Here is a 23,341-nt window from a genome sequence, read left to right on the forward strand (position 1 = left end):
GTGGTTGTTAAAGCTTGATACCAGTGTTGTGGAGAGATTGCTGAAATCAATGGTCGGTGGTGAGGTCAGGAGGGAAGAAAGTGGTCAGGAGCCTCTGATGCTGTAATATTTATTGAAGCTTGGCCAAGGAGAATTAGAGACACTCTCAGAGTTCATCAGAAGTGCCTGAAAATGCACAGACTACCTAACTTTTAGTAAAATAACAATGACTCCACAATGATTCTATCACATTTTTTGAAATGAGAGCAAGCTGACTGAAGAGTGGTGTTGGGATCAACCCTGTACTGTTCATATAGATACAAAATAAAGGCACAAAAGGCAGTTGATAAAAAAGAGAGGGACAGAGCTAACAGCCTGCACATTGAAGGGACTGTAGGCAGCCAACAAAGATTTCTTTGGTCTTTCTGGCTAACTGAATAAATGCATCTGAGGTAAGAGTAGTGGATAATGGGCAAAATAATAAGTCAACAATAACAGGGGTCCAGTAGCCTGCAGAGAGTGAAAAGATACTCATTCAAGGTTAAAAAAAAAAAAAAAAAAAAAAACTTTGTTTCATAGGCAGTAGAAAATATGTCATTGCTATATTATATGTGGATATAATATGCCCATTAATTCATGGTACAGCTGGTTTTTCCAGGGTCCATTGTTGTTCCATTATTGAGTGCCTAGTGAACCACTTTCTGGTTAGAACCACTAGTTGCCTCACACATACAAGTTGAGAGCAGTCGAAAGTGGGTAGGAGGAAAGTGAAGGACACAGACGTCATGGTAACAGTGAATTAAATGTTGTATCATTGTGTCTTCCTGCTGCTATGTTTGAACAGAAAAATACTTGATGCAAACCAAGAGCAGAATGAAACAATGATTTAGGTATTCAACTTTATTTTACAAGCAAATCCAAAAGAGGTAAGAGCTAATCAATATTTTAACATGGAAAGACATTTTTCGAAACAAACTACATAATTTGTCACTTGTTGAGTTCGACCGTTGCTCTTTTAATTACATCATCTTGTGCAATCTTCTTCTTGCCAGGTGTTTCTTATCTTGTGAACCAACTTCTAATATCTGCACAACAGTGGTGAATGGAAACAAGAATTCATTAATATTTTCTGAATTATCTGGGAATACTTGCATTACATTTAGGATGAAACACAGCTAATATGTCAGTGTTTTTAAAGTCATTTTGTTTCATTGTGGACTCCACAGAAGGATTGTTTTTGACATTTTTTTGTGCAATGTCCACATCTGTATTGACAATTTTTCTTTGTATTTTGTATATAGAGAGGCAGTTGAAGAGCAGAAATGTTTAGTTTGTGAGTTTCTACACAAGATTTTGTGACATTTGAGCAATTACATCAAAGTGGACTAATGTGGCTAATGGGAATACTGGTGGAATGATGCCTTATTGAAATACATGAAGGACATTCCAATAATTTTTATTTCTCGCCCACACCTGTAAAAGTGACAAGTGGCAAAATATTACTCATGTGGATATATCATTTCATAATGTGGACAGCCAAAGTAGCCTACAAATTAAACTCCCCCTTGCTGTGTTTTTCTTCAATTAATGGTGGTGCAATTTTTATTTCCAACCAAAATTAACTCTAGAAATATCTATTTCTCCAAACAAGTTGACCCAGAAAATAATAAATAAATAAATAAAAAGTTAAAAAAAACAAGACACAGATGTGTCATCCAATTAGTCTGGCAGAGCTGAGGGTCCTCTGTTGTGGTTGTCTAAAGAGATGCCTGCCACATTACACCTCCACACCACTGTATGCACACACACCTCCGTCAGCCCCCAAACCCCTGAGTGATGGCAAGAGGGAGAAGTGATGTGAGGAGTGGTGGAGAGACGAGAAGTGGGAATGTGCGGGGGAACCCCTACTGGGCACGAAGACACATGCCCACACACACACACACACACACACACCCACGAACACACACACACACGTCAGACAGAGCCCTGCAGTCCCACCTTTGACACTAAGCTTCCAGAAGCAGGGAACGCTGGCTCATCCCCACTAACACAGACTGGCAGGTGAAGCTAAGCACCCTCTCTTGTCTCCTCCAGTCCTCTCCCTTTTCTGTCTGTCTTCTCCTCTTTCTCCATCTCTATGTGTGTTTCTTTCTTTCGCTCACTTTCTCTCCTATTTCTGTTTCCTACATCCATCTGTTTCTTTCTCCTACCACCCCTCCTCCCCTCCTTTCCTTTTCTCTCCTCTCCTCTCCCCTCTTCCCCTCAGAGGCTGCAGGCTGGGGTTGAACTCATCTGTCAGGATCAGAAAGGGGCTGGAGTGACGGGAGACTCCTGTTTCAGCAAGATAAACAGCCAGCACAGATGAAAATACTCTCCCTTCAACACACACATCCACAAACACATACATGCACACCTACATGCATGCACAAAGGCGCACACAGAGCGGGTGATCCATCTCGCACAACGGCGAAGTCAGATTGAGGGTGTTAGCTTCTTGTCAGCTTAGAAAAGGTGCAGCATCCAAATTCAGGAGGCACCTGGTTATTTACAAAGTTAATCACGGAAAATTCTGCTAAACTTGGCCAGAGAACTCAGGCGGCTCGTGATTGACAGTGACCGAGCAAAGATGCCGATATAGATCTTTAGAAGAGACAAACATATTTTTGGACGAGGCACAGAGACATCTGTATTCGCTTTGACTGATATGTTGAGAGCGGCTGAATATCTAAAAAACTAACTTCCTCCTCTCTTTCTTTTTTTTTTTTTTCATTGCAGACGAGAGCTACTTTAACACTTGCCAAGATGACAACGGTTGCCCAAATGTTCTATTTGATGTTTTCGAGCCTCAAGAGCAAGTGGGAGAGAAAGAGTGATACAGAGGGAGAGAGGGAGAGAAACCGAGGGGAAACAGAGAAAAGAAATGGCAATAAGAGAGAGGGAGAAAGGGGATACTGAAAGCAAATGAGAATGAGAGGAGTGGAAAAGAACATTAGCTTGAGAGATGCCAAGTTCACTATCTGCCAGCCTGAGGTGTGTGCAGTCCCGGGTGTCGTAGTGGCAGTGAAGCGGGAGGAGAGGGGAAGGAGGGGTGAGGCGGTGGGTGTCAGGTATGTCTGTCTTTCTATCCCGGCACTCCAACATGCGCTTTTTGCTGCAGCTGCTGCTTGCCCGGATAACAAATCATTCCCTACAGCGCCTTCTGGTAACCTCGTCATTCCCGCTAATAACATTTGGAGATGCTAAGCTTGTAAATTAGCGAATCTGGACCGAGGAGATATTATTTATGCTTGTCTCCCATCCTGAAAGACTTGTCTTGATGGGTAAATTGTGTTTAATTCTTGGAGGAAGCCGTTTTTTTCTGCGCCCCAGCGTGAGATGAGATTAATCCCTTGACAACCTTTGCAGGCGCACTTAAAAATTGCTCCCAAATGTCACTGCTGCCACCGCCGAGATTTGCGGAGGGTGGAAACAGGGAAGAAACAAGCACCGTGCAGAAATGGGGACACATCCGACGCACATGATCCTCCCCTATACATACACACACACAGGCATGCACACACACATACATATTCTTTAAATGTATTTCCTTACCCTTCTTAGCATTCACAGAAAAAAAAAAAAACACACAAACTCGAGGCACAAGCCATCACCCGCCCACATACAGACACACACCTTGCACCCTCCTATAGATTATGTTCTTGTTATACTGACACACACATACCGTGGCAAATAAAAACTGTATCACTTCGAACTGTTTGAGCAGCGACAGCAGACACACGCATTCACACACAGGAGCAGTTGTCCTAACACACACACAACACTTACAGCTTGTTCCCCAGATTGCCTTTTACTAATTTGTTCCCTCCGAGTGAGAGTTTGTTTTTGATTTAATGTTTCTTTATGGCTCTTGGTGAAAAGACACTTTTAGATTTATTTATCAAGGAGACAGATATGGCTGGAGAGGACCTATGGCCCTGAGCTGCTTTTTTATTTGCACATAAATTCACATAGTCGAATTTCAGCGCTGACAAAACACCTCCAGTCATCCACATGGAGCTTCAAGGGGTGTTCAGAGGCTTCTTACCCCAGCTTGTGCTCACCCTGTTGGGGTTTGGTGGACAGGTTGGCCTGGGTGATGGTCAAACACCCTTGCACCTTCTAGATCAACTTCCCAGAGGGAGTGTTATGGGCAGTGGGGGTATCTCTTTCCTAATGACCCAAAGAGTGGCGGACATACCAACTGTCAACACACATCCGCCTCCCCCTATTCCTCCACCCATCCCTCCCTCGTGTTTGTTTCTCCCCGTGCGGTCTCATCGTCATGCTTACGGTCTTTCCTGGTTGTTTAGGTTGTTTTTTTCTCCCCCAGAATTCACAGCTGGGATTGGAGGGGGGGAGAACAGAGAGAGAGTACAAGAGTGTGTGTGTGTGTGTGTGGGGGGGGGACGCACATAATTAGATTGTAAATGCTTTATGATATTTGAGGACTTCAAAGGGCACAACTGAAATGATGAGCGAGTTTTGTGTGTGTGTGTGTGTGTGTGTGTGTGTGCTTACGCCTCTCTGTTGACAAGTGCTTCTGCGTGCATGCTTGTTGTCCTCCTCGTGCCTGCTTGTTATGTGTATCCGTGTTGTGCATTATCATTATCAAAGCAGGCCAGATGACCCCTCTTTCTACCGGCTTTGCGGCAGTAAAAAACACTCAGAAGTTCATTTCACACCAGCGTGTGAAGAGTTCAGCAGGAGCCGCAGCGTGACTGAAAACAATGAGCTTTAATGTGTTAAAAATGAGTTGCAAAGTGCTGTTACCCAAAGTTCCACCGGCATCTGACCCCCCACACTCAAACATAAAATGGCACGCGTGACTGTTTTCATGAAACAAGTCATTTCTGGTAATTACAGTTATTTGCGGCAGCCGTCCCTACACACCAATTACATCCGTCTGGGGCATTTCTGTGTGTGTATCTACCGGGGGGGGGAAGTTGAAAGCAAACAATTGTCGCATGAAAACACTAAAACAAAATTTGACAAGACAATGATATTTTTCATCTGTCAACTTGTCCTCTTCAACTTTAAAAGCAGGAAGTCAACCTCTGACCTCCAGCGAGAGAGGATTAGTCAACATCCTGTCCGTTGGTCCGTGTCCAGCTCAATTCCTTAGCATGATTATTGCGACCGTGTTTATCTTTGAACTTTGATGAAATATGTTACATGACAAAAAAGGGGCTTTAAAGTTGTTTTTGCCGAGCTGAAGAGATGTCATTTAAACAGAACATAATCCATAATCTGAATAACAAGCAGAGATGTTCGTTCTCTCCCTCCCTCTCTCTCTGTGACACAGCTACATAATGTCTGTCTGTCGCTGTCTGAATGTAGGCTGTGGATCTGGCAACACACTTTACGAGCACACACACACACACACCACACACACACACACAGACACAGAAAGAGCTGTCCTCTTGCACAGTAATGTTTATTTATTGGAACATTTTAGAGACGGCATACTTCTGTCTGTAAATTGACAGCTTGGCTCAATACTGAAGGGAAAAGCTCACTGGACCGCTGCTTCCTTTCAAGACTGATTGATTGGCAAGGATGGAGAAAGAAAAATATCCCACTGATTAAGACTGTACATGTACATCTGAAGTTAAATATAAGAGTAAGTCATTAGTAAAGGGTCGTGAGTTTTTCATTTTCTAATAATTCATCTATTTGCAATTGTTAGTGTAGTGTTTAAATGGAGTTTGGTGTGAATACTCTGAACCTTTTCCAGGAGGTAAGTGGTCAAGTGATCCATTGGAAAAGTCTTAGAAGATTATATTGGAGAAGTTTTTACATCTACCAGAGAGACTGTTCACAACCTGTGGTACTGCACACTTAAACATGTTTTTTTGAGCCATAAACTAAATTATATGACTGTACTGTAATAAAACACATTAATGCTGGTGTTAATATTGACATTAATATAACACTTCATACATTAATATTGGCATTTCATGCATTGGAAATGACTCAACATGCCATCTGCTGTTTTAAATCATCCGGAATCTTGCAAGGACAATGGTGACATAGCGTAAACTGTTCCTCTAAATGGACATGGTTGACCTTTAAGTGGGAGATGGGTCTGTGGAACCACGCTTGGTTGTGAATGTATGCTTTTGATACACATCATTCACACTATCTTTAGCTAACACTGTACTTGGTATTTTGATTGGTGGTTTGGACTGCTTTTGATGCACTTTTGGGACACTTTCCCCAACAACACACACATACTAGGAGAAATAGACCATATTCAGACCAAATCAGGCATTTGGGTGTATTGCTGCTGGGGTGTGTGGTGGGGTTGGAAAAAAATGGTTTGTTTATTTGTGCTGGACATACCTGCTTTGAAATAATCTGAAAATAACTTTTTATTTCTCTGATTCACTGGCTTTCTCAATACCGACGCTCACTCACTCTCATTCACTGTCTATGTCATTTTACCACTGCTTTCACTCTCTTCTCTCTCAAACCATCGGACACAATCCAAAGGAAACTTCTTCATGGCGTAGAAGCTGGGTGCATGAAATAAACCAAGCCAGAACACAACAGGTAGAGAATTGTAGTTTAGTCACCTGGATAGCCTCAGTTTCAGTCACATTTCATGCTGACTGTGAAGGATTTGACCAGTCTGATCATTGGATTGGCCACCACAGCATGAAGTTGGTGCATTTTTACAAAAGTTGAATCTGGCTCAATTTCCCTACTGCACATCGCAGCGTTTTTTTTTCAGCAGACCCTGCAGCCCGCACTACTTGGGCCAAAGTGCTCTACCCACTTTTATATGAATGGAATAACCTGCATGCAGGTCTGTGCTGCATTTTTTAAAATTACTGCACTTTTATTTCTTTTGTTGACCTTGAAGCTTCTAAACTCATTACTACCCCCTTACTGCACTATGAATGTCTTTCTTTCTTTTGTTTTAGTCTATCTTATTGTATATTATTTTGCCGTTTAAACATTATTTTAATGCATTTCATTGCCATATGTAAAGCTACATTTCCAAACCTTACATTATTCAGTCAAGGATTTTCCACAACTTGACAGCCTTGCCAGATTTTTTCTTGATTTTTTTTACTCATCCATTAACTCATCTATTAATACATATTACAATGTACCAAAAATTTAACATTTTCAGTTTTCACTTACCTGTGGCGACTTGTCCAGGGTGTACCCTGCCTCTCGCCCAAATTCAGCTGGGATAGGCTCCAGCCCCTCCATGACCCTGATGAGGATAAGCGGTTACAGATAATGAATGGATAGACTTTTAGCTTGCTTAAATGTCAAATAGTGAAATAAAAAGGTTGAAAGTACACATCCAATCTCAGTAGGTTACGTGTGCACAATGAAAAACATCTATGTTAAATCAGAGTAAATAATCTCGTGATCTCCTAATTAAAGGAGCAGTTGTCATTTTGGTCCTTATGTATAGCTTGTGTTTTTGCTCACATAGATGTGTGCCTTGCAAAATACAGCGTTCAACCAATCACAAATTAGTATTTGGATTCTCCCAAAGGAAAACAATACACACTTTCTTGTGGGCATCTGCTATTTTCCATGGTTTACACAGTGAATGAAATGTTCAGTTTAGAAATTCCCAGCTGGAATTCCTTCACGTTGTTTATTGCAGTTTATTGACATCGCAGCATGTAGTTTCTGTGTCATTAATCACTCAAATTGTCACAAAAAGAATCCACTGTTTCCATCTGGGCCCACCAATGTGCAGCTTTAAAGTATATGCAGCGTTATATACTTTTTGCAGACATCGCTGGAGATCATTGGAGATGCATTAAGTGCATTTACAGATTACTTAGGACGTACTTTATGTTCTACATTCATACATTGTCTAACATGCTTAAATTATTGATAATCTTCATGTCTTAGCTCCATAATGACATGTATTATGACTTTCTGGATTTTTTTTAACATCAATACAAACCTTGATATCAGAGTAAAAAGCTCTGCTGTGTCAGTCTGGGACTTCATCTTTGTCAGTGAAGTTATCCCACAGACCTCCAGCCCTTGGCTCTGTGTACTGGTCCATCCTCTGCTGAAGTCAAGCTCTTCGACAGTGTTTATGGAGCTGTGTTTTGTGGTCAGTGTGGTCTCTCTCTTGTCCCAGAGGCCTTGTAAAGAGTCTCACCACGGGGCTGCTCAGCCACACTGTGCTCCGACCACAATACCAGAACTCACACATCTGTCGAGCAGCAACATGTCAGAGCTCCAAATTTATGTCCGGAACCCTACAGGACACGAGGAAGACTGTGTGTGTCTCACTTTGGGTTTGTTCTCTGGCTCAAAAAAAAGTTGTTTTAGTTTTGTGGTACAATTTATCTTTATACAGAGCTTTTGTTATAAACCTCCTGAAGGTGAATTCAGACAGATTTGGGTCAGATTGGAGCACAGAATCTATAACTCAGTAACACACAGGTTTCCACACCCTTTGTGAAAAATCATTATTCACCTTTCAAACAACTTCTTTTTTTCTAAAGATGAACCATTATTTGTTTTTCATTGTGCTATCTATTATTTCTTTTATAAAATAGTCAGAATGAAAGCAGTGATGTGAAATAAATTCCAGCGATTGTGCACAATCTTTGGAATTTACCTTTTGATTAATGCAAGAAAAAGCTTTTCAGTTACATAAAGCCTTGATTTAAATTTATTAAAAGCAGTTCAGAATAGAGTTTCGGATTGTGAATGAGATTGGATTGGAATTTCAATGAACATAAATGCACTGAATTTTTCCATCACATATGTTCAAATACACACACATATTGCCGGCCTCGTGTCCCTGCGACGATGGCTAACACATGCCGTTTAAACAATTGCCCCAATCCCCCCTTATCTTCAGGAGTTATAGGCCTAAATCTACTCATAATACACAGCTCACTGAGGGTGTAATCCCTGGGAACATCAGAATAAATCCAGGCTATATCCGCTGCATGCAGTCTAGCGGCCAGAGCCAGGGCCATTATGGTGTGACTGAGAAAGAAAAGCAGGAGGTGGGTTAGTCATGGGCTCTAATGGACCAGCTATGAATTCATATTAACACCAACCCATTAGGACACCTCCATCCAGGAAATCCCTCTGACCCTCATGATACAACAGCTGTCCCAAGTTTAAACTTTAAACCGACAATCCCTCTGCTGTCACGTCCCTGTTCCCTGTGTTTTTCCTCCCTCTCTCTGCCATTGCTGGATTGTCCTGATTCGTCCCAATCGAAAAAAAGTCTTAACAATTCCACACAGGACCCAGAGGCAGGGAGATGGAGCCAACTGGCACATTTTGGTTGCAATGAGAGGGGACACAAAAGCGCAGAGAGGACAAATACGTGACGACAACCAAGAGGACAGTGTGTCTTTCACGCAACCTTTTGCAACCGCTTTTCAAAATAAAAAGAAAACAAAGCCGGCAAAATCAAGTTAATCCTTAACTCTGATTCAAAGTCAACTGTCAGGACACATGGCTGTCTGCTGCATGGCTTGTGGCGTCTGGAGAGCACGCATGCTGGGGAAATCCTTGTCATGTTAAAAAAAAAAAAAGGTCCAAAGCAAAGAGAGGAGTAAGTGGGCTTTTTAATCTTGGAGCAAAATGAAGTGACGAGGCGATCAAATTAAAAATGCAAACTTGAGCTAACCCCCCCACACTTCACTCTTTTTCTGTCTCTCTGCCTTTCTTTCCCAGGCCTGAGTAAGCAGCCAACACAGCCATCTTAGAGTCTAGGAGAGGGGAGGGGGTGTGGGGGTCAAAGCCCCTTGGGCTCTTTGGCTCCTTGGCTGGACAACAGTTTCCTGGCCTGAAGGGGTCAGCGGTGGGCTGTCTGAGAAACTGGCAGCCATTGGGGTTCCAGAGGGGATGTTGTTCAAGAGGAGGAGGAGGAGGAGGAGGGGGTATCTTGTGGCTGGTTGGCATGGAGCGAACACTGACAGTTTCCAAATAGCGTTGTTCCTGCCAGGGCCCGCTGAGCTCTTACACATTACGCTACACACAGGAAAAGACCAGAGGCACTTGAGGCCTGGCGCTATAAAGCCCCTGACAGATTCATAGGAAAACGATAGGGTGCCTTATTTATTTAGGGTGTTCGAACTGTAATGTTTCACAACTCTCAATACTCCAAACAATTATATGGTGCAACATGGGGTATGAAGAGTACAATTCCTTGTAGAAAACAGACTTCATGAATCTCCTGATAATTGGTACAAGAATTTCCTAGAACTTATTCATATCTTTGCACAGTGTAACTTCAGCAGTCCTGAATAATCATTACACGGTACATTATGTTAACTGTATTGTAGGTGTTTCTACACCTTGGTAACATCTTAATATATTTCAGTTTCTGTCTCTTCAACTTACAATCACATTTTGGATGCAACAGGACTGAAAGGCTTTTGCTACCTTTGCTTTGATGTCAAGATCAGACTACATGACATCTGCCCGCTAATGGGCCGATCCGACATACGTGGGGCATCGAGAAGAAAAATGAGCATCAGGCTTGACAAGTGCTATGTTGGATATCATTGTGGAAGACAACTGAAGCAGCATCTGGGACGCCTCTTGATGTCCCAACAAAGAGAATGTCTGAACTATTGTGCCTTTCTCTCACGTTTGACAACTTCTACGACATGTTCCACAATGGTAGAACCGTTTCATTTCAATGAAACTGTGGCCGTTCAGGACCATTTTAACAAATTGTAAAAACCCATATTAATCCGTATGCAGAATGCTTGGATGCATCCGATCACATCTGGAGATGGTCGATTGCTTCCTTTGACCTGCGTCCACCAGGCCTGCCTGCCTAATCTGCATATATTTAAATACATCACTGTGCTAGAATCAAGACAAGAAGAATGCTTATTAATACCAGGTGTGAATGAGGGTGTTGGGTTGGTTGTCATTATCCAGATACAGATCACATGTTCATAGCAGGTTGAAATGGGGCCTAAATTTATGCTGTGCACCCACACACTCACACTCTTTCTAGCGGCTGAGAAGGAAAAAGGTAGAGTCTACCCTCACTGCGGAGTGACGATGAACGTTTCCAGATTCATTTTCATTCATAAAACCTTGTTTACATACGGAAAGGTCTAGAAACCTGGTTCGGTCAGATGGAACAGTGTAGTTCTATCCTCGCACCTTCTGCTTGATCACCTCTGTAAAAGCTGTAAAAGGCCGTAACATATGATTGGTCGTGGTCCAAAGGGCAACTCACCATGTCCCTCGGCCAAGTCCGCAAGAATTTATGGCTCTGTGATGAATCCTCAGGGGTGCAGATCCGATGTCAGGATTGGGGGGGGGGGCACAGAAGTGATTTTTTGCCTGTATGCAACTTATACCATGCCACCATAACTCACAACTTCGTAGAGGCTCGCCATGTCATTCAAGAAGTACTGCACAGGGAATCATTTGTTGTGTTTACCTTTCTTGTTAATTTGTCCTAAACAGCCAACAGTGCATATCACTCCTTACTTTACTGTTATATTAGTAAATCATAATTTTAAGGGTCTCGGGCATGTAATGTCCACTCACGTTTTTATCATTCGCCTCCCCCTGACCCTCCCAGATCCCCAATTCTTCTCACCATCTTCCTTTTCTCGCAGTGGATGGGACTACTTTATGCATGATTAATTGATATGGATGAATATCAAAATATGAAGCCCTAACCAAGTTGTGTAAACTAACTGATCATGTTTTTACAATGTTATGCTGGTAAATAGGTAAAAACACAGTTCTAAGAGCACAATAAACTCAACAGTTGACCCAACAAAATCTGATTTATTTAGCTACATTTATATAAAATTTATATAAAATCATTCCTTGTTTGTTTTCATCTGTCAATTTCCAGGACTCCCTGGAAGAAGAGATCCTGTATCTGTATAACTCGTCTTATCTGTATCTGGACAACTCCTGGATAAATTAAAGGATAAATAATTTTACAACTTGACAATTAATTCATATCCATTCATTTATATAGTCATAGTAAAAAAAAAAAAATCTTGATACAAGTGCTTCATGCATGCAGTGACTGAATGTCATGCGCGTGTTGTGCAAACCAGTCACGTAAGGTTAAACAGGGATACCTCCAAGCAGGGAGGGGCGGGGGTCCAGCATAGCAGCGCTCATAGGTTCACAGACCGTTGTCTGTAAATGCAATGAAAACAATTGGCTACAGCAATTTATTGCTATTAGAAAATATAATTTTTACTTTTGAATACTTAAGTACAAAGGATGTTTTGAATAAGTGAAGTGATATATTTGTACACATACAAGTCAAAACTGCGCTAAATTAATTTTTGGGAGTTAAAAGAGCCGGCTGTTCATGGTATTCCTCTTTTCTTGTGTTCTTCAAGTATCTCTGGTGCTTTGCTTTGAAGTAGAGACTGCAGGCCTCCCTGTCCACTTGGCACTGGAACATGCTACAATGATGGAGGTATAGGGAGACATGATGGAGGTGAATTTAACATTTAGTATAGAGCCTAGGGGTGGGTGATACACCCAAGATTGCCTGATGCTGACATTATGATTCTCTTACTGCTCATAACCATGTTCTCTAATGCAGCTATCAACTTTAAATACTTAACAGTGTTTTACAGGAGGATGATCTGAACAACTATTCACACTTTTCTTTTTGTCTTTTCAATGTAATTTTTATTCTATGACTTTTTTGCCAATAATGTAAACGTTAAAAGAAAAAACATTCAAATTTCTTTACTCTTATGTCTTTTTATATAAAAAGATAAACTTAAATTTTAAATATCCCAAAAGATTTTGCTCTCCATAAAAATATATCCTGTCAAAATTATACAAATTCAAAATATGAACATGCAACAAACAAAACCTTGAAATATAAATCAAATTTGTGCTTTTCAGCAATAACAAATCAAATCATTTGCTCTTATGTCATTTTATCAGAGCTAGACGCCGGGCATCTTTTTTTGTAAGGTCCTGTGTTGTGGAGATTCTCAGGATGGACTGCAGGTGCTCATCAGTGAGACGACTCCCGTGTGCTGTTTAGTTAGGCTTCGTCACTGAGAAGAGCTTCTCACACAGATATGTGCTACCAAACATGCACAAGGTTCGAGCCGCATGCAGACGGAGCTGGGGCATTTCTGCGGGAATGGAGTGAATAAACTGTGCGGGCCCTGCAGTGTCATACTTTGCCTTCAGTGTGCCATTACACTGCAGCTCAATCAGCTCCATCTGAATCTGCACAGGTGCAGTTTCCACATCGACAGCAAAAAATCATTTTTTGTTCTTCAAAGTCACCAAAGCACCGTGCAAACTCAGTGCGCAGTGCGCTCAGTTTATCAGCAAAGTGCGTATTTGGGAACATCGTTGTGCCGACTTGGTTCAACATTACTTGGCAACAGGGAAAGTGAGGCAAGTTGCCACATTAGCTCCACAAATGAGACACACGGGTCTTACCGGCAATGTCAGTAAACATATACTCTGCCTCCCATTGGTTTTTAAAGGCTCTGTTTTCAGAATCAACTTTTCTCTTCGGCATCGTGAGGGCTAGCTTCGCAATAACTTGCAGCATCATAAGCTAGACTTGATTGACGTGGGAAATGTTTGGTAAGGTAGCTGAAGCGCTGCATTATGGGATCTGTAGTGTATTGTGTTACCAGCACTTCAAATCGCTGGGCCATTAATAACAATAATATAAAATGATCTTGCGGGCCGGATATAATTACATGCTGGGCCGGATGTGGCCCGCGGGCCTTGAGTTTGACACATATGATTTAGAGTTTCAGTCTGATGGTGAGCTCTCACCTTTCTGTCATCACTACCATACTGTTAATAATCAAAGTGAAGCTCTGAGGCTTTACATTCGTTATATATGTTATAATATAAGATTTCAGCTTTGGGGTACAATCAGGCTACATTTGTGATTCAAAGGGGTCTTGTGCTTATAATAAAAGCACAAGACCCCTTTGACCTGCGGATTGTAATGTAGCCAGGTGTACTCTTGAAACCATTTTTCTTGAAAAGTTAAAACCCTATTTGACAACTTTTGTGTTTCTATGTGTTTTGAGTGTGGCTGATAAGGTTTTGCGCCACCTTCTACCCCTGTACTGCATCTGGGCTCTGGCCTGGTCTGGTTGTTCCCTGGCACTGGTCTCTCCCTGGGTCTGCAGCTTGAACCTGAACTCTGAGCCTGACACTCCACCAAGCCGCTCTCCCTGATGTCCTCTTCTGCCTCTCCCCCTGACTGAGAACATTCTGCGTAAAGAAATAAAATAAATACCAACTTCATTTCTAGAGGACATGACAGGGCTTCTCTTACTGTAAATCAAATCAAATCAGATTTTATTTGTATAGCCCAAAGTCACAAAGTACATTTGCCTCTGAGGGCTTTACAATCTGTACAGGGAGTGACACCCTCTGTCCTTAGACCCTCGGTTCGAGTGAGGAAAAACTTGCCCACAAAAAACCTTTAACAGGGAAAAAATGTGGAAGAAACCTCAGGAAGAGCCACAGAGGAGGGATCCCTCTCCCAGGACGGACAGACGTGCAATGGATGTCACGTGTACAAGAACAAATCAACACAAACATATTGTACAATTACAATGACTGAATGATAAAATGATTACAGTGGCAGTGGAACCTGTGATAGAAATAGAGAGACACAGATGCACAGCAGCAGCAAATCATCAACTAACTATAAACTGTGATGGAGATATGGTAACAATAATGATGGTAATAATATATGTAGTGGACGTCGTGCAGGATCACAGCAGCAGCCACGATCCAAGAAGAACCTGCTGGACGAGAGAGCACAGAAACTCTTGGGAAGAAGTTTAGTTAGTCTGTGAAACCTTGCCGGTGACTCCCTCTCTACATCCTCTCGACTGTTGCAGCTTGAACCTGAACTCACCACGCCGCTCTCCCTGATGTCCTCTTCTGCCTCTCAATTCAAAATAAAAATCATCATACTATGACGCCTTACCTGAGACTCCCTTTCCCCATCATCTTGTCTGGTAATGTTATTTAAGTTGCTCACCACCTCTTCAGCTGTCTTCCTAACTTTCCTTGGCCCAAGAAAGAAATTTCTTATGTCCCCTCTCCTTTTTTCTGCCATGCTTAGGGAAACAACCGTGACCTGGACCACACGTACAAACAGGACAGACACTGGTTAATTATGGAATGATTCAAAATACTTAACTAAACCCCCAAACCACTTTTTTCTGCTGAAAACAAATGTATTTGGGTATGAAGTAGTGTTGTTGATTGATTCTAGTCCAACTCTTGACATTTTAGTCAGAGAATTTCAATTTGGTGTATTTTATTGTAAAAATGTAAGAGTGACTGCCCTCTATGGGTTGAAACCCGGCTATTACACTCGAATTTTGCTATTGGCTGAGATGAAGGCCGATGACGCTTTGGAGGTAGCTTTGGTCACGAGCCACCACAGTTCGCCCTGCCCCTCCTATAAAAACTAGCACTGGCTGCTGCCAGCGGTGCCTTTGTGCACTGCGTGAACTAGCACCGGTGCTCATGGCTTAAATCGCTGTCATTGGAGATGAAATGTGGAGTCAGAAATATATTTGTCAAACATTTGTTCCACTATTTCAATCATTTGTTTTTTAGATGTAAATCTAAAATGTGAAGAATGTGAGAAAGTCTGAAAAGACATTTGTTCAATTTTAAAATAATTTAGGGTATTCTTATTGGGGGGGGGCAATTCATGTTTTTCAGAAAATGGGGGGGCATGTCCCCCCTGTCCACCCTGGGATCTGCACCCATGTGAATTCTCTATGGAAAGACAAATATATTGAGAAGTCTGATCATTGTTCAAGTCTCCTTATCTAGAGTTTGTTGCACTGTAGCTCTGAAGTATGTGTTTGGATGGAGTCATTCCTTCCCAGACGACTTGATGATGTCTGGCGAGACGCCCGTCGTTTTATTCATCTAACCTTTCCTCACAGTATCCAACGTTGATTTAGACTTGCACTATTTTCCCGTTGCCTTTAGTTTCCCTTAAACCTGCTCCATGCTAAGCTTATTCTGTCTTCACCTCTTTCTTTCTGATCCATAATTCCTTTTACATTGCTTTATCCTTTTATTTACAACCTCTTTATACCCCTTGCCTTTTAATGTTCCCCCCTTCAGCCCTCTTTACTCTTACTTATTTTACCTGTTTCTTATTCCCTTCACTGTGTCCCTTTTTAATCCCTGTGTCTCCCTCATAAACCCTTCTTACCCCTCTCCCCCTGCTTATTCCTTTTACCCTTGTCCCTCTGCTTCTGTGTATTTCCATATCCCTGAGCTGATTGCCTTGTCCCCTCGCTTGCAGCCTGTTGTATTCCCTGTCTCTCTTCTCATCCGTTTATCACTGGCCCTTGTTCTGTTAATCCCCAAGGGTTTTGTTTATTTGTGTTGGAGCTGCTTTTACAGCTTGCGACTGACCCCACCTATTTTCTCACCAGTCATTTGAACAGCAGGGCTGCTTTGCAGCTACTCCACCAATTAACATACCATTAGCATAATATTTGCATGTGTGCATTAGGGTGTTGATGGGGAGAGAAAATAACAGTTTTACAGGTTTTTTTTTTTTTTTCTTGTTTCAAAAAAATATATATTTCATGGAATGACGTAAAAGCGCCCACGGGCTTCTTTATCTCACTTTGATACTGCTGCTCAGTGAACATCGTGTTTTCAAGTTTGCTGTGAAAAGTTGTGTGTCTCTTGTGTCATTGGCCCACCTACACGTTAACATCTGTGAATATCATATCTAGTTTTCTAATTTGTTATATCATGATTATGTTTTGATCAAACTACTAAATGTCAATATTTTTGCCACTTTAGTGATGTGTTAAAAAAAGAACTAATGAGAAGAACAGCGTTTAGCCAAATCACAGAAAGACAGAAGTTGTTTGAATGTGTGTTTCATGTGTGGTGTAATGTTTCAGCAGAATTGAATTAATTTAATAGTCAGCTCATTGATGTCAAAGGTGAAGAAAAGGGACAAGAGAGGAGAGTAAGAAACTTAGGAAGCCTTATGAATGAAAGAAGAACGTGGGCACACATCATTGAGAAAGAAACGGAAGACAAACAATCATGGCAGGAAATCATGAAAGGAAACAAATGTTTTGATGGAGACAGACAGAGAGAGAGGTGAAAGTAGGCCAGCTGCTGCTGCTGTTGCCGTCATCGCCGATGAAGCCGGTGAGCGTTTCATGTAGAGAGTGGCAGCTGAGCAGAGAGGCGACGTGTCAGGGGCGTTGAGCCAGTTTCCCGGTCTTGATTGGGGGGATCAGCCCGTGGGCCTCACTGTTCCACTGCGTGCCACGCCTGTCCCTCACACACCGCCGCTCTCAGATCTGTCACATTAGGGCCGTCGCTCAAACACCGACAGCGCTTTGTGATTGTTTGTCTCAAGTCACGCTGATTATTTTGGTCATTGAAACCTAACTGAAGAAAGTGGATGTACAGTAGTTGTGGAGAGGAAGTCACAGCCAGCATCTGGGCTAATACCCGCTTGGTCATCGTCCATGATTTCTCAAACTCACCCAATCACATTGAGGCTTGTCTCATGTCGAGTCAATCCTTCTTCCCTCCAGAAACAACAGATGCCAGATACAACTGATTGAGCTTAATTTATCTATTTTTAATTTAAGACACAAGGACTGAGCAGTGGTGTCATGTGATAATGTGATATGTGCTACATGTGAACTGTCACACATTAATCCCACGTGTAAAACTACTCACACTCAAATCACGGAAAATAGAGTAACTGGGTGGCCGTCAGCCAAAATGATGAAAAAAGTATATTTAATATACCATATGGTTGCATATCTCAATTTTATTTTGCATCTCAGCATCTTGTTACTTTATTTTTATGGTTTGAGTGCAGGCACTTTCTGATATGGGATTAGTTTATGGACTCTTAATGCATCAGCCACCTAATATTAATGGCCAGGCACGGAGCCTCTCCTCACTTTTTTTTTTTTTTTTTGCCTCATTGAGAACGACGGACGACTGATGAAATATTTGAAATTTTTTGCAGCTTAAGTACTCTGCTGAAATCATTTTTATGAGACTTTTATGATCGCCGTCTTCCCGTTTTAATGATGCTGCAGTTTGTGTATACATCAGTATGTTAGACGGGGGATTAGCTGGGCTGCCAGAATCAAAGATGAAAGAATAAGGAGCAGCGCTACCAGATAAACATGTATTTGTAATAATATGTGGGTTTTGGCCTTGAATTAATATCTGATTGTAAGCTTTTGCTGCTGGAATCAGCTGGACAATAACTCTATTTTCAAAATAGAGAACATACATTCTTAGGCTTTTATTTTGTAATTATTAAACTATGTTTTGTTTGATTATTGGCGGTTTACCAATGTGCTTCTTGTCCTCTTTAAACTGTATTGTCTCATGTATTATTACTGCAGCACAAACAGCTTGAAATGAATTCACAAAGGAATATAAATAACATAAATACAGTCAAATTTAATTCTAATATTACTCATATTTTAATTCCACTCTGCAACAATACTGTGCATGTGTGTGTGTTCAGGTTTTTCTCGTGCATTGTGAAATGTGTGCTCACGCTGTAGATATGTAGTTATATATATATAATATCTACTAGCAGGCCTGTTGGCCCTGGCTGCTCTGCTGCACTCAGCTCTCTAACTGCTCTTGTCTCTGTATAATCCCCCCTCCTCATGAATACATTAACGCAGGAGCCTTAAACTCAGCTTAGCTGGCGGCTCAGCGTCACAGCACATCCTATTACCGACTTTAAATCATTAATGTGACATCGTTTTCACTCAATTTCCAAACACCCACGGTCGAAAACTGCATATTTCACTGAGCCTGTGCAGAGAGAGAGAGGGCCGCGCTCAAAGTCACACAATTGACTAGATGCATGCGCACAGGAGGCGAGCGTTTAGACAAACCTATACATGTGCACACGATTCAAGTTTTTCTCTGAGCTGTATGGGATTTACACAAGCAGAAAAAGTTAGAGCAAATTAAATCATATTGAGAATATGCACAGCAAAATACCAACAGGCATTCAAATGCAAATCTGGAATAGTTTTCACTCTTTTGTCTCAACTATTGTGATTGAAACAGCCAGTGGATAATTGTGATTTAAGCTGAGCTAACTCCTACAGTACACCTTAGGGTGTGTATGTGTGATTTAATCTGTGAGTCGAGCCACCGTTTGCTTCCTCCAGCATCTCGTGTACTGCTGACAATAAAGGAAAAAGAAAAATCTGAATCCCCTTTCTTGCTCCTCAACTATTCACACATAAACCTTTTCTCAGGTTTTTACCTCCAGGCTGCCTCTGAAAAATTCACAACGCCCAGAGAACAGCTAAGTCCTTCACTCACTGTAGGAGTTGTGGATCTGCCCCCATCGTGCCTCTTTATTGCATCAAAAGGGCTTTTTTTGTGTGTGAAGCTGTGGTAATTAGCAAACCGCGTAAAATCATCTCCTCGGAGTGCATTTAACTGTTTTTATGCGCAAAGCATCAGGAGCGGGCGGTGGGGGTTGATTGCTGGAACATATGGACACAGATGGGGACAGCATTTTAATGGGTGCACTGAGTGGGGTTTTGTGTTTTTAACCCTTGAAAGTGGAGGCATGAACATCCTCGACATCCTTAAGCGAGCATCAATTAAAGATTTGCTTTTAAACTGGCGACAGCAGCACCGGCGGCTGACATCCAGAGCTTTGACGGGGGCTTAGAGAGGCGGTCAGAGAGTACACAGCCTTTCCTTTTTTTGTTTTGTTTTTGTGACTCTTACATGTACACACACACACACACACACACACACACACACACACACACATTTCACCCCACCACCCCCCCTCCACTCCCATGTCCCTTGTTGTGCTTAATTAGGTTATCAGGTTGCTAACGGGCCGTGATTCAGCTCCACGTCTCCCAGCTGGCCCTCTGATTGGAGGGCCAAGAAGGTGGACTTAGCATAATTAACACGTTGTTATGGAGATGATTGAATTGTTCGGCGACAAATGGGCAGTGCCGTCGCCGTGATGGCTCACATTGTGCTGCTGCGCAAAGGACGAAAGGAAATATAAAAGAGTTTTTGAGCCAAAAATAAGACACAGGTGGAAAAAAAATAAAATCTAAATTATACTGATTTATAATGCGAGAACCGGATTGAGCTCACTTCACTCCAGCATACTGTGCAGACCTTACTCATTTATTTATCTTTTTGGGTTTATTAATATCCTGCAAACAAGTGTGGATGCATTCAGTGTCCTCTTCATGAATAAGTTTTGCTCTATCTTTTCAAAAACACCACACGGCAGTGTATATTTGTATGTTTATGTGAATATGTTGGAACTGTAAAGCCATTGTGTGAATGTATGTGTTGAAGAAAGAAGTGACCAGGACCAGCACAAGTTTTACCGAACACATTGCTGTCTTTATTAGAGCCTTGTCTGGCAGTAATACTGAAAAAAAAGTGAACTTAGAACAGATGGTGGTGGCAGCCCACGGCTTTTTTTTTTTTTTCCTGTTTTTCTTTATTTCTTTGATATTTTTCTTCATTTTTTTTGTGTGAGAGTACTGCGACTCCTGCTTTTCTGTGGCATGGATAACATCAATAAAAGAGACAGTAGGGAGAGAAAAAAGAAATATACAACTTATATTACACTGTGTTATGAACAAAATATAAATCTATAACTCTATGTTATATTTACATAATTATCTTTCTTGATTTTTCAAGTTGAGATGGTAAGATATTTTTTTTTACTTGTAATAATTCTTACTTTGTTTTGAGCTCCACTCATGACTTTGATTGTCTTAAATAATATCATCATCATCAACATCATTTTCATTGTCTTGATATGGGGACAGACCTTGCCAGCAGGGATGATTGACGTCTTAATGCCCCACCCACCCACCTGATACCCTAAAAATGGATTGATCCACTTAGTCCCCTTCTCTCCAGCATCCGGTTGAACCATGGCGTGATAACAGGGGTGACTATACAGCAAAATTAAGACCCAGAGGCTCATTATGTGGCGTGTAGCGAACATCTACAGCGAGAATGATTGTGGGGATCACTATGTGGCAGCACACCTGAAGAGTAGTCATGGCTCCTGTAGCGTCGCGTGGAGCTCAAACAAAGCAAAGGGCTCCTGATGAGAAGTGACTTTAAAGATACTGTAGATACGTTTGGTTGTCTGACACACACTCAGACAGTGGAACACCTTTAGCAGATCACGGTAAACATTGCTTACCTATGATTAAAAAAAACAAAACACCAAACAAAATATATGTACAGGATTTTAAATCTAGACTTCTAGATTTCAAGAAACAGAACAAGGACAGCATAGGATTTGTTTGGTCGTCATGATAATCTCTTCATTTTAAATGTGTGTGTTGGTGATTGTGTTTGTGCATTCTCTATATATATATATATATATCTATATATATATATATATATATATATATATCTATATATATATATATAATGTATATGTATATGTGTGTGTGTGTGTGTGTGTGTAAGATGTGTGCATGTGTGTGTGTGTGTGTGTGGATCCAAGCCAAAGATGCTCCACTGTGTCTTGGTGAGGCAGCCAAACTAGTAAACGGGGACGGGAATCTTTGTTCACAGAAAACAGTTTCCAAAAGTGATAAAACTGATTTCCAAAAAACAAAACAAAAAAAAGAGCAAAATAAAAGAGAGGAAACTTCACATTATACATTATAATAACCATTACAAATAAAATTATAATAACAATAAAAAAAAATCATGTTCTTCTTTTTCTCTGACTGCACAGAGTCTGAGTGCTTTTTAGAAATGGGTTTGGACATGAAAAGGTTACGTCTTCAGCTCGGAGGAGGGCTGGCGTCAAGTCTGTCAGTCCAGCTCGCTGTCCTAACTCCGCCCGCCCACCCGTCCAGAAGATTAATACAAAACGAACGCATCAAAAAAGAAGGGAACATAAGAATGCAAAACAAAGCAAGGTAAAATGACAACTTTTGTTTAGATCTAAATACCTACCAGCTAAATAGAATAATGTTTCATTGACTGTCATAGTTTCATATGGTCATAAAAACCCGATAAAGAGGAGAAAAATAAATTATACTGTACATAACTTACTAAACTTAGGAAACGCTGACCATCCTTATAATTATTGTTAATAATATTATTAGACTAGAGGCAGTTTGAAGAGAAATAATAAAATACAGTATTCAAATACAAACAGAAACACTGACTGGCTGACTTCACCTTGGCTCCACCCACTGGGGACAGCAGGACGATGTTGATTGGAGGGAGCAGGAAAACACTGAAGGACAGAACAACAGTTGTATATATGTGCGTGAGTGTGTGTGTGTGTGTGTGTGTGTGTGTGTGGTACAGTAAGTAACAGCAGCAGTGTAAGTTGCCTGTCTTTCTGTATCCTACACGTCTTTATAAGCCTTGTGCAAACGGTCAACAGGAGTACACACGGCACACACACACCGACACACACTCACACTGTCGGATGTTTCAAGCTAAGTCGTACTGATGTTTTGTCCTGGACAAGATCAAGATATATAAGGGACGGAGCGAGAATAAAACTGGTGGATTGTCTCACAACACAGTGCTTTCGTTTCTGCTCCGTGACGCCAGAGAGACTCCCCCTCTCCCCTCCTGAAAATCCTCAAAGTGGGACAGTCCAACGCTGCACAGGTCAGTCCCGACCGGACCGTCCCATTGGATTCTGAATGGGGGAAGGCGTGAGGGAGTGGGCAGTCACAAAAACACAGAGAAAAAAGGGGAGAGGGGGGGCGAACCGCTGACAGCACACTGCGAGGTCGAGGAAAAAGATATGTTCTTGTTAAAAATAAACATGTCTGATGTCTTTCAGGTGCTTTACAACAAAAGGGGAAAAAAAGAAATGTCTCTTTTTTCTATTATTATTCAAACTTGTAGCACAAAAACAACAAATCACATTCACAAGCCACTTATTGGCACCGTGTACCTGAGTGAGAATATTATAGAACCAAAGAACAAAAAAAGCTGTTTTTTTTTTTTTAAAAGTGTCTCTTGATAATAAACAGGTCCGCCATCTTAAAGTGTCATCTGTTAGCCTTTGACAGGTCCACTGTTCCGCCTTTCATTTTTAAATGTCTCCTTTTCTACAAACGGGTCTAAAAGGTTGCTTTCTGAGTGTGATTTTTATTTCTCCTCACTCGTGGCATTACACTCAAACTCTTGCAGTAGTACTTGAATATTCCTCAGCAAACTTCAGAGCTGGCTTGGTCGTCTCTTCCTCCCAGACTCCAGTTCGTGTAACAGTCAGTGTGAGTGACAGGTCCTGTGCTTCAGTTGATTGATCGGATGC

The 23,341-nt window shown here is 41.4% G+C and overlaps 1 protein-coding gene across 10 annotated transcripts in view; it reads right to left on the reverse strand.

The window, feature by feature from the left end:
• Positions 1-21,785: 21,785 nt before the first annotated feature.
• sox5 (SRY-box transcription factor 5) overlaps positions 21,786-23,341 on the reverse strand; it is a 213,744-nt gene continuing 212,188 nt past the window's right edge. For all 10 annotated transcript variants that reach the window (XM_027291908.1, XM_027291909.1, XM_019278155.2 and 7 more), the window contains one exon: positions 21,786-23,341. This exon is cut by the window's right edge and continues 522 nt beyond it. The gene's annotated coding sequence lies outside the window, so the exon portion shown is untranslated.

The sequence above is a fragment of the Larimichthys crocea genome, chromosome XX, assembly GCF_000972845.2.
Source record: "Larimichthys crocea isolate SSNF chromosome XX, L_crocea_2.0, whole genome shotgun sequence".
In the NCBI taxonomy this organism is placed as follows: domain Eukaryota; kingdom Metazoa; phylum Chordata; class Actinopteri; family Sciaenidae; genus Larimichthys; species Larimichthys crocea.